This window comes from Microtus pennsylvanicus, chromosome 10, assembly GCF_037038515.1.
Source record: "Microtus pennsylvanicus isolate mMicPen1 chromosome 10, mMicPen1.hap1, whole genome shotgun sequence".
Taxonomy (NCBI): Eukaryota; Metazoa; Chordata; class Mammalia; order Rodentia; family Cricetidae; genus Microtus; species Microtus pennsylvanicus.
This window is the reverse complement of record NC_134588.1, coordinates 101646360-101658653: the sequence shown is the minus strand read 5'-3', so window position 1 is coordinate 101658653 and position 12294 is coordinate 101646360.

Sequence of the window (12294 nt, the reverse complement as noted above, 5' to 3'; positions counted from 1 at the left end):
GGCAACTAAGGCTGTTCCCAACCACATGACTAAGCTTGGAAGATGACCTCCTAGCCTCCAGATGGTTGCAGATCCACCCAGCAGCTTGCTGACGGCCTCATTAGAGCTCCTGAGTCAAGACCTTCAAGCTACACCTCTCCTGAGTTCCTGACTTACAGAATCTGAGATCAGAACTGTTTGCTGTTCTAAGCTACCATATTTTATCATAAATTTTGCCCTCACACAGCAATAATTCCAATATGTTTTTTATTCCTACACATTCCTAGGGATGGCTAAGGATCCTTAAGTTCAACTAAGAACCATAGTGTTCCTAGAAGGTAGGTATTTCATCTCACGTGCCTCAAGACTAGACTGAACTCACCAAGCCATATCAGATGTGCCTCCACCCTTATTGTGAGGTGGGGAAGCCTAGGCACATAACTCTCTCCTCTGCCTCCTGCAACTAAAGTCTCCCATTTTCCTTTGCTACCTGCTATTTGCCCAGAGCTGTCTGCAATGTTCCAAAAACCAAACCAAACCAAAACAAACGGTTCTCTGTAAGACTAGTCATGATCACTTCAAAAGAGAGAGTTTAGGCTCCTGGAAACAACACCTCTGCAGTGACAAAACTCTCAGACATCAGCAGCCATTTCCCCCAAAGGCAGTCTTACTGTCAAGATGGCTCAGTAGGAAGAGGTTCTCTCATTACCAGACTCCATAGGCAGAACCGATACTTCTCACCAACAACCAAGACACAGCATCTTTGCCACCGGTCTAGACTCCCCTCTTTTGTAAATTCAAACAATTTTACTAACACTGGTGTGTTGGGAGGATGTTTGTGGATGCGATTTTCTTGCACATGTGAAGGTCAAAGGACAACTTCACGGTGCTGGTTCTCTCTGTCCACCTTTCTACGGGTTCAGGGGCTTGGACTCAGGTCACTAGGCTTGTACAGTAAGTACAATAAGGCTTGTACCCTGAGCCACTGAGCCCTCTCACGGGCCTCTCCCTCTTTATAGCTGGTCACCTCCTAGGTCGTTATCACCTTGGTTACTGTCATTAAGTCTATCCTGACTTGTATACATCTTTAAATGGTGTGTGCGTGCGTGCGTGTGTGTGTGTGTGTGTGTGTGTGTGTGTAGACGGAATTTCTATACCTCAGGCTGGTCTTGAACTCTCTATATGTCCAAAGATGACCTTGAGTTTCTGATCCCCCTACCTCTACCTCCCAAGCACTGTGATCACTAGCCTGCACAACATTACAGCTGAAGTGATATTGAGATTAAATGTACAATTTTGTGCATGTTGGTAAACACTCTACCACCTGAAACCCATCCCTAGTTCTCTACATATTTTAACCTTGAGGAAGTCACACTTCTAGTCTTTTTCTTCTCAAAAGCTATTTTTGCCCCCTTGTAAATCTATGGGTGCTAGGTAATATATGGAGAAACTATATTGCCTAATTCTATCTGTCAATCTCCAAGGCTCCGTGACACACATAGAAAGGGGGAGTAGTTAGCTTCCTCTTTCAGCAACATGTGAACCCCAAATTCTTGTCAATCCAAACAGATCCACAGTTAAGGGAATCATGTCACGAAGTCTTCTGAATGAATCTAAATTTAAATGACTTTTTGATTGTTGGTAGTTTAGATTATTTATCAACGTATTTTATTGTGTGTAACGTAGGCAAATGAAGGTTAATTTGCTAAAGATTGAGACATCCGAACCTTAACCTTCAGAGTAACAATTCAGAAAGTGTAAGGTGACCAGAGAAGCTCTTTGACAGATGCACACAGGCGTCCATCCTTTATCATCAGCATAAATCACTCAAGCGCCTTTCTCCGAATCAGCCGTCCCTCCAAGGAATGCTGAGCCTTGCCATCTCTGCAGGCTGCTTGGTGACAATGTCCTTCAATTATCCCCATAAAATTTTCTATCCCCTGCCAAATTGCACCACTTCCAACGTTAATATATAATTACTTCATCTACCAGCAGCAGAGTGAAGCCAGGCAAACTTTAACCATTTTTATTCCTCAAGTATCTTATAGAGCTTTGTTACAAGCTAGCAAACACAGTAGACAGCTTCTCAAGCAGCCATGGAACTCTCTAAGGAAAAAAATTCTTGAGAACATCAGGGGCAAAGGATCATGATTATTCGGGTGGGCAGTATTTTTATTAGAATAAATTACTTGAAAAGATGTATTATTTCTTTTTACCTATTTTCTTCAAGCCTGCCCATAGGCTAACCTACTGTAGAAATCAAGGTTTAATATAGACAAAATTTTATTTAGAATTGAGTGAATTTCCATAGAAACTATGTCTTTACAATAAATATTCATGATAGTTTGGTTATAGTGAGGGAAACATTGTTTTAGCGTCTGGGCAAGATGACATCTTCCCACAAGCAAAATGGCTTCTAAGAATATATCAATATTGGTTAAACCTTCATTTTCAAATTGTAAATGAATTGATCCCTGAAATTGTATATGGAGCTACTACTGCAAACTTGGGGCAACTGACTGAAATATCTACTTTCCTCATTGGCTGATGTGATGGGTGTTTCATTGAGGCATCTTTCTTCTTGAGATGACCACACTAAGTAGCCTCGGCTTGCCTTCAACTCAAGATCTTCCTGCCTCTGCTTCCCAAGGACTGGGCCACCATGCCCTAATTCCATATATCATCTTGACAAAGCTTCAGGACCCAGATCTTTGGGGTGCTGATCTATGGTTTAGAGACATTCTATAGATAATGGTTAATAAGTAAAAGCAGCTATGTTCAATAATCTGAGTGGACCTCGGTTAGTCATTTGAGGCCTTTGAGAAATAAAGCTAAGGTTTCTGGGGGAGGGAATAAGCCTCTTTCAAAATCGTAACATGTAAGTGAACATGTTGTCAAACTGTCCTCTAAATATTTATGTTGATACTTACAGATTAACGCTATTCTGAGCCTTGGTCAAAGGAGCTTCACCTTGCAGAAGGCCTCAGTTAATGAAGAGACTAATAACTAGTCACACAGCTGAGAAGAAGTTACTGTTGAGGGCTCGGTCCTAAACAGGACATCCACAGCCTCCCTTATTTACAGTGTCAGAGGAAGGACATCATGGAAGTTGGTGTAGAAGATGTAAAAGCTGGAGTATGAGGAGGAGTGCTGAGAAATGCTGTCTGCAAGACAGGGCATGGCTGTTACACTCACAAGTGAACAGCAACCATGGTCACCAGCACAAGACTTGCTCAAGACTGAGCCTGTTACATTCCAGCGTGGGACGGGGAGGGACAGAGAAGACTCCACCACTGTCCAAGGGGCTTAGAAATCAATGGCTGCTTTCCTTCAGTGGTGGACCCCAAATAAACTTAGTAGGTCATAATGGAAATGGTGGGGGGGTTGGAAGAAAGGGTCCAGAGGGAGGTGTGGGAGAGGAATAAGAAACGATAAAGTGGTTGAAGATGATCAAAATATATTACATACATGTATGGAGAAAAAACAACAAAAACTATAGGATGAAAGTCTACCTGAATTCCCAACCCGCTCTGCTGTCTAGATTTTAGACCTATGAGGCCCATGAGACCATGAGCCAGTACCTCCAAATAAACCCCTTTGGGTCTGTTTCCCAGGAGAATGCTGATGAATACCGCTGACATTCGGCTAGCATTAGGAAGTTTCCACCACCATATTTAGTGAGCTACTACACCAGCCAGCTGGCCCATGTTCCCATGAGATGCTCTGCAGAGCAGCTCCGTGCCGTTTCATCCGTCTTAGATTTAAATACGCCCACGCCCTCCTAATGCTACACAGAACCCCTTGTCTTGGCTCCCTCAGGCTCACCAAATGATGTCAAAGACTCTAATATGGACGAAGAAACGCCTGGTTCTGTGTTTGCTCTACTCAGAGATCAACTGCAAGTGTGTATAACTCAGTAAAAATTTCAAATTCCCTGGCCAGCCTGCTCCAGGACAATGAACAGAGAAAAGCCAGGACCAGGGGTCCTCACTAGAGACTACAAGTGAATGCTTGGAATGCGGGAGGGAGAATGTCTTGGAGTGTAAGGGAAATGCCTGGTGAATAGTCAAGAGACTTAGATTTTAATTCCAGTTTCTTGGCTTGTATGGCTTGTCCTGTGAAGGGCTAAGAAGAGCAGGCCTTCTGGAGCATAGCGATGTTAGCTGCAATGCTGTGCACTGCACAGCACGATTCCAAGGGAATGGCCTGGTTCTGATGATCTTAGTTACTTTGGGTAGGCAATACTTTTTCTGGGAAAAGAAATATGAAGTGTTTCAAATGAAGAACTTAGATGGAAGTGGGTCTCGTTTCTCTGGTATATTTACTTCACGCTTTCTTCAGGGTTGCCCTCAGCCTAATCAGCTATGTAAGTGTAATAGGCACAGACAAAATTCTATGTAGGATTGAATGGATTTGGGGCAGAAAATGTATCTTAAGGTAAATAGATGGCCTTGATTGTCTTGGGGCAAATATAGTTTCAGGGACAAAGCAAGATGGCTCCCAAGGGCAGCGTCAGTGATACCAGTGTTACCTTGTCCCTGTTGGTGTTCATGTTTGTACGCCATGCGCTATTCTTCACAATACCTAAAGCAGAACACTGACCAGGAAGATTGTATATTAAAATTTTCTTCTATGTTCTTTTCTGCATCATTCTTATAGGGGTTTTTGAGTATGTCAGACTCCAGGAGGCCCTAGCTGAAGTCTCCAGGTTCTTGTGACCTCAGAGAAAGATTGCACCAGGGACTTATGGTTAGTAATAGGTATAGAGACAATTTATTAAGAAAGGGAAAGATACTCTAAGAATCAGATTGAGCTGATGACACCAGGGAAATACATGAGTTCAAAAGCCCTACATCAGCAATCTCATGACTGTCTAGGTCTTTATTCACTGCGTGCTTCTCTTGAGTTTCTATGCCATGGGCTATTCTTCAACATGTCTGCTTGTTACGTGCAGTTTAGGTGGAGAAGGGTTTCTAGTTTTTTGTTTTAGAGGTTTGTTTTTTGTTTTGTTTATTGAGACAGGGTTTCTCTGAAGCTATGGAGCCAGTCCTGTAACTAGCTCTTGTAGACCAGGCTGGCCTTGGAACTCACAGAGACCCACCTGCCTCTGCCTCCCGAGTGCAGGGATTGAAGGTGTGCGCCGCCACCACCCAGTGGATTTCTAGTCTTGTATCAACTTGTTTCTTTCATGTGTTCATCTTCATGTCTCTCTTTCCACATCTCTACTTTCCAGCCACAACATGACTTTTATGAGAAACAGAACAGGTTTAATTCAACACCTCCTATAATGTTACCCTTAATTTTTAAATGGAAACAAACTAGAATCACCAGAAGAGTTTCAGTGAGAGATTGCTTGGGTTATCTTAACTCAATTAATTGATACGGGAAGACCCAGCTCACTGTGGGCAGCACCACTCCTTAGGCAGGAGGTCCTGAACTGTATAACAATGAAAAAAAAATCAAACAATGCAAGCAAGGTAGTGTGTGTGTGTGTGTGTGTGTGTGTGCGCGCGCGTGCATGTGGTGTGTGTACATGTGCACACATTTCTTTCTGTTCTTGACCTCTTGACTGTGGCTGTGATATGCTTAGTTATTTGAAGTTCCTCCCTTGGCTTCCCTACAATGATAGATGTAACCAACATCATACATTGAAATGAGCCCGTTTATCCCCTATGTTGCTTTTTGTCAGGATATTTGATCACAGCAACAGAACAGAACAGCTCTTCCTGTTTATTCACAGCTATAGATGGCTCTAGGACAGGTGACTGAGGAAAGTTGCGTCTGTGGAGAGCCACTTCCGCTAGGCTGAGGATATGACCTTAATACCTGGAGTCAGAGAAACTCAGCAAGATGAATCCTTGGCTGCAGGGATCAGATTCCACAAGAAGGAGGAAGGCAGCACAGAGTGAAAATTTTTGCAGAGCGCTATCTATCAGAAGATAGATTTTGAGAGGAAGTAGGTGGATTAGAAACTTAGGTCGGGGTGATAGGGAAAGGTTTCCTGTCAACTTGTCCCCTATTATCAACAACTGCTTTTGATCTTTTATAAGACAGGTAGGAAGGGCTGGGAGAAGGGGAGGTTAAGTTCCTTACTAAGTGCGGGGACTTGAAGGAATTTCTTGTGTACTGTGGGAGGGAGGCAACAGGGAAAGACAGAACAAATGGAGTTTAGCCCTCTGGCTAAAGACCCATAGGCCGCCTTTATAGACACCAGAGACCAGGAGATAGACAAGCAATGGCTCAGGAGTCTCTAACATTAATTCCAGTCCTCACCCTGCTACTAAGAATGCCTATGATTTTGGGGAAGTCATTTAATTCCTCTGATATCAGTTATCTTATCTAGTGTTTATTGTTTTATATTCTGTATCTTCTTCTGGGCATTAATACATTTTCTATAAAAAGGGACTCTCCAAATTTAATCTTTTGGACGAGTTTGGTTAAACAAAATGAAAAATGCTTATCCTTCACACATTAATGTATACTGGCGAACTGCAAAATGCAGATAAACTATATAATTCTTTCCAGAAAGATCCATGATGAGATGAGCTGTGCATGGAGTATCCCAAGAAGTAGCAAGTCTGCTTTGAGAAGCCCTAAGATACACAGTTTATGAACCACCCTTTAGTTTTAATGTTCTCATTGTATACAACTGGAGGATTACCAGGAAATGGGTATTTTCCAGGTATTCAAGTGACATGTTGAACTAGGAAACATTTTATTTCTGTTTTTACCAGCGCATCTGGTGGATGTTTCTCTTTCTAATAGTGCCACCACTCCGTCATGCAAAGACGAGAATCTACTCTGTCTCCCACATCCATCCCAAGCCACACTCCTCAGAGCAGCCAGCTACTCCTGCCCAGGTGTTAAGCATTCTCTTGTTTGCGATCTTTCATCTTCCTTAAAACCCAACATTAAAAGGCACCTGTCCTTTGATGAAACCTCCGAATCCTTGCTTCCAGCCCCAACCTATTAAGGCTGCAGAACAAGCCTGCACTAAGCAGCGCACAAAGCCCGGTGCACTCGCTTGAGTATTATTTACCGTAACCTCCGTGAAGCGTGCCAGAAATACACAGAAGTCCCCAGCGCTCAAGGCTGGGAAGATGCGGCAGGATGATAAATAAGCCTAGATGATGATTTCAATGGATGGTAATTTCTCGCTTCCACGGAGACTCTACAAACACAGCTGTCAGAAGTGCATTGTGTAAATCAGATGCTAATTAAATTAAATTCCCACTAGAATCAAGGCAGCAAAGTATTTTGCCTTGTTTTCTTGCAAACTGGGCCTCTCAATCAAGACAGCTGGGGCACCAGCATTTCAGGTACCTGGAAGCAACAGCTGCAGCGAGCCGAGACGACCGCTTTCATAATTAAGTTGCCGTCAGGAAAGGGGAAATAGATGCCATCTTTTATAACATCAGTGATGCTAAAAATACAAAAAGCTGGTGGCACCAGAGCTGGACCAGGGAAGAGGACTGGGTTCTGATGTCAGCGTTAGCGAAACCATTTTACTGCTTGAAGCTCCACCTCTTTGCTCCCCTCCAGATCCTTCCTTATTTCCTTCTGCTCGCTCTTGAGAGCTACCTTACTGGCAGGTGACAGATTGGTTCCTGCAACCCTGGAGGGTCCAGAGGCATCCCCCATCCTTCAGTCTTTTTGAAGAATCAGGAGGTGGGACTCCAAGATCTCAGCACCTTCTGGGATTCAGGGCTGGGGCATCCCAAGTGTGAACTTTGATTGATGCGCTGTCAACTGTTTCCGGTCCACAGCCCCACCTCTCTGTTGCGGGAGCCAAATGCACATTCCTGCCGCAGGCATCAGTTCCAGAGAGTGTGATTAGAAATCAAAGGATATAGAACTAAGACAAGATTTTACAGTTGTCTACAGACACAGAATGCTGCCTCAGTTGTACAGAGAACAGAGATTGAGCTGGGATAAGCAAATCATTCCTATAGGGTTTTCAATCTATTTATTCACTTTTTAAAAATTTACCTTTATTTTAATGGGAGAACACTTCTTGTTATGCTTACGTTGGGGTCAGAAGACAATTTACAAGAGTCAGTTTTCTTCCCCTATGTGGGTTCCAGGTATCAAACTCGGGTCCTCAGTTTTGGTGCCAAGCACCTTTACTTTGCTGAACCATTTTGCCAGCTCCATTTGTTCATTGAAACATTTACTAAATACTTTCCACATGCCAGGTTCTATGCTGAGGGTACCAACATGAGAAGGTCTGCTATGAAGGAGCTCCCAGTTAATTGGAGAAGAAATACAAAAAAAAAAAAAACAAACAAAAACAAAACATCAATTGCAATAAAATGCAGTTAGACCAATTATGGGATCATTGAACTAGGACACACAAGGTAGGGAAATAACCTTTAAAATAAACAAACTCAAGTTTTAAGTATTGAGAGTATTCTGGGGCAAGGGAGGTGGCTCAGTAGCTAAATGCATCTGCTGTCAAGATCGACAACCTGAGTTCAATTCCCTGAGCCCATGTATTACACTCATCCAACTCCCTCTATTAGAAGGAAAGAACCAACTCATGCAGTTGTCCTCTGACCTCCACAAGTACACCGTGGCAAGCATGAGTGCCCATGCACATGTGCACACACTAATAATTATAAATGCATGTTTGGAAATTTTAAGGTATCTATCTCTTGTGCTCTTTCAACTGTCTCTAGAGTTTGTGTTCCGTACAACACTCTCCATCAGTATTCTAAAGCTCCAAATCCAAAAGGAAGCTTCTGCGTTTGTTCCTGTGCTGTGTGTGGTGTTTGTTTTGCACAAGATACATCTCGGTAGTATAAATACCTTTCATGAATACAGTCTGATACCGATAACTGGTTCACAATTACATTGTTGCAATAAAGAAGTGGGAAAACAAGCCCGTGTATCTACCTGCACAATAGACTATAAGCTAATGATAGAATAGAGCAACCCTGCCCCTCCACAAACCCAACTACTTGCAAGAAAAAGCATAAACCTTACAGACTGCTGGGTGAAAGGAGTTTTAAATGAAGGACAGTATGCTATACTTCACTGTGGGGTTCTGTTAATATGCTCTTCCAGAACAGTCCAAATGTCATCCTGGGGAAATCAGAACAGTGCTTGGCCCCGGGAAGTAGGAGATTAGGAGAGCGGGAGAAGGGATTGGTTGGGAAGTGACACAGGGGAACTTACAAGGGTTGGGGCAACATTTTATATCTTGATAGCAGTTTGGCTCACATGATTCTATCTAACATTAGACAATACACAGCTAGAATGCCTGCACCCGGGGGCTAGGGCGAGCACACAGCCTGTAAAGTACTTGCCTTGCAAGTGTAAAGATATCAGAGTCCATGTTAATTTAAAAAAAAATCTGGGAACTGTGGTGTGCTCTGGGGAGGCAGAGACAGACAGATGTAAGTTTCATGTGGCAATGAGAGACTCTGTCTCAAAAAGAAGACAAAAAAAAAAAAAACAATTGAATGTCACCAGAGGAATGCCATTCAAGTCTGTCCTCTGACCTCCACCTGCACCGTGAATACACACATATAATAAGCACACAAATTGTGAATTTTTAATACAAGGATTACTGCAATACAATAGAAATATTAAGCCCTAATTAATGATCCATACATTGAAATATTTAAAAGGAGAGGCAGTGATGTCTGGAATTTATTGTAAATGCATAAGAACAGTATGATTAATGGATGGAGGGATGATAGTTGGCTAAAGATACGATGTAGCAGTACAGTAAACTATTAATGACGGTACAGCTGGGGACACAAGGGTATTCCCTGAAATGCTCTTTCATCTTGGTGATCCTGCTGAAGAAAATCTGGGCGTGGGTAAGCAACTTGATGTCTCTAAATTATTGGGTATAGCACCTGCTTGCTGCTCTCTCTGGGAAGCAAGCATTTTTCTGAGGCTCTAAGATAATGCCCATCACCTGGGATCCTGTAAGACAATGGTCCCTAGATACAGAAACATAGAAAGACCCCTTGTGAGTTTTTGAAAATCCACATGTGATGGGCACACGAAGAGAGGGAACCTCAAGGTGTGTGTCTGGAGGAATTTCCCCAGGTACAGCTTACACCAGCTCCTGCTATGCATTCCTGCCACGAGGAAATGAAATTCTCTGCCCAGCAAATGGCTTCAACATGAAGGGCACCCAACACAACAGTTTTCTTCAACATCCTTTGGTGTGATTGGCGGCTTGGTCCTTGATTGGCAGTTACCAACTCATGACGTGGAGAATGGTTGGCAGAATAGTGGGGTAAAGGCATGACAATCTCTTCCTGTTGTACCATCATCCAGCCTGGGCGTATTACAGGAAGTTGAGCATGACTGGGTCCTGGCTCAGGATCTGTAACTCCGTGGGATTTACAGTGCTGATGGGTGGCTAGCCTGACTCCCGGGGAGCCAGTTTCTCACTCATCCAACTCCCTCTTCATATCATTTCCTCTCTCCCGTGCCCTCTTCTCAGCTCTCCTGCCCTCTCCTCCATCACCTGAAAATACAGAATGACGTTACATAGAGGACCAAGTCTGTATCTCATTTCTACCCCCTTCCTCCACCCGAGTCTCTGGGAGTCATTCTGACCAGCTCACACCTGTCGCACCCGTAGCATCTAATGCAAACCCTGTGTACACAGAGATGCACAGATAAATGGAATTAAATGAAGATCAAAGTTGGTGTTGGAGGTGAAAAGTGAATGAGGCCCACTTTCTACCTCATCTAAAGAGTGAGCAGAACTTTAGATGGCTTTTCTTGGTCTTGAATGTCCTATGAGTCAAGTTTTCAACATCAGTAACCACTTATTTCCTATAGTTTTGAAGATGAAACCACTTGGAATGGTGGCATTTAGTAAGGTGATCTCACTGTGGTGTGAATTAGCCACTCTTTCATACCTAGATTTATTACCTAACACTTGCAAAAAATATCTTGTTCTGAGTTGATGTTCTGCAAGGACTAACTTAAAAGAGTCCATATTACTCCAAGTGGGGGTGGGAAGGCGGGGGTGAGGGAGTGGGCGGGGCAGGGCAGGGATGTCAGTCTGCTTGTGAAGCCTAATGGTACATGCTATTCCATTTCCTGTGGTAGCACCTGTGCCATCGTCCTCTCCCGTGCACCTAAACACTGGCTGCAATGATCACTTTCACCTAGGACTTGACCTACAAAAATGGTCAACCCCCCAAAATGTTCCTCACTTCACTGTTAGTAGCTGAAGACCGATTGCTTGTGTTGAACATCTGGAAATGCGACCACGGGACTAGGGAGGAGAGAAGGAGGAAGAGGAAAAATAGTAATTGCTCATGGGTCATAGCAGAAGCAAGAATGGAGAACTTGACTTGGAGAGCCAATCAGAGTGGATATAAGGTAGCAGACAAAGGGACAAAGAAACAGATTTGAAGGAAGATGAACTACTTTTAGGAAACAGAAGAACAAAAGCATCCAAAATTAATGACTCCAGCTACTAACTCAGCACTGTTTATAGTGTGAGCTTTAGGAATATCAGTTCCAGAAAATGTTTCATTAAAATACAGCTGTATGTCTAAGCACATGAGTGCAGGTGCGCATACGCGTGCGCGCGTGCGCGCGCGCGCACACACACACACACGCACACACACCACTTACCACCACACCGTGGTCACACAAGACATAAGAAAATGTTACATACAACTATCCTCTCTTGAAAAGGCTTAGTATCCTTTTATCTTTTATATGCCTGTACTACAAAATCCTAGTTCATTATAACACAAAGTACCCTAAACTTATTTGGCACAGATAGCTGCTATTACGGAAACTAGTGTTCTAAGGCCAAGGTTCTCGGATTCTTTGATCTCCAGACACCTGTATCAGTCTGTATCCAATTAAGGGAAAGAAATAGAATGGTAATTTGAATGGGGGTGTTTATAATTATTTTGCATGTGCATGTGTATATGCGTGTGTGTACATGTGCATGCGTGTGTATGTATGTGTGTGTGGTGAGATGCATACAGATCAGAGTGCAGCTTACAGGAGATGATTCTCTCGTCCCACCATACATGCCCCACAGATTGAATTCAGGTTGTCAAGCTTAGGAGCAAGTGCCCTTACCCAGCTTGCTGGCCCCAGGGTGATGTTTAATATGAAAAGTCATTGCTATAGCACGAGGTTACAGGAATAAAGGAGAACACTGAAGAACGTAAGGAGAGTGGATGTGTGCGTTGCTCACTAGCTGTCCAGGCTGACAGAATGCACAGAGAGGGGCTCCCTCACCTCAGCGCTCAGACCTTGGGGTGAAGGTAGAACTCTGACTCGTAGAATGGCAGAAAATTCACCATGGTGGCATAG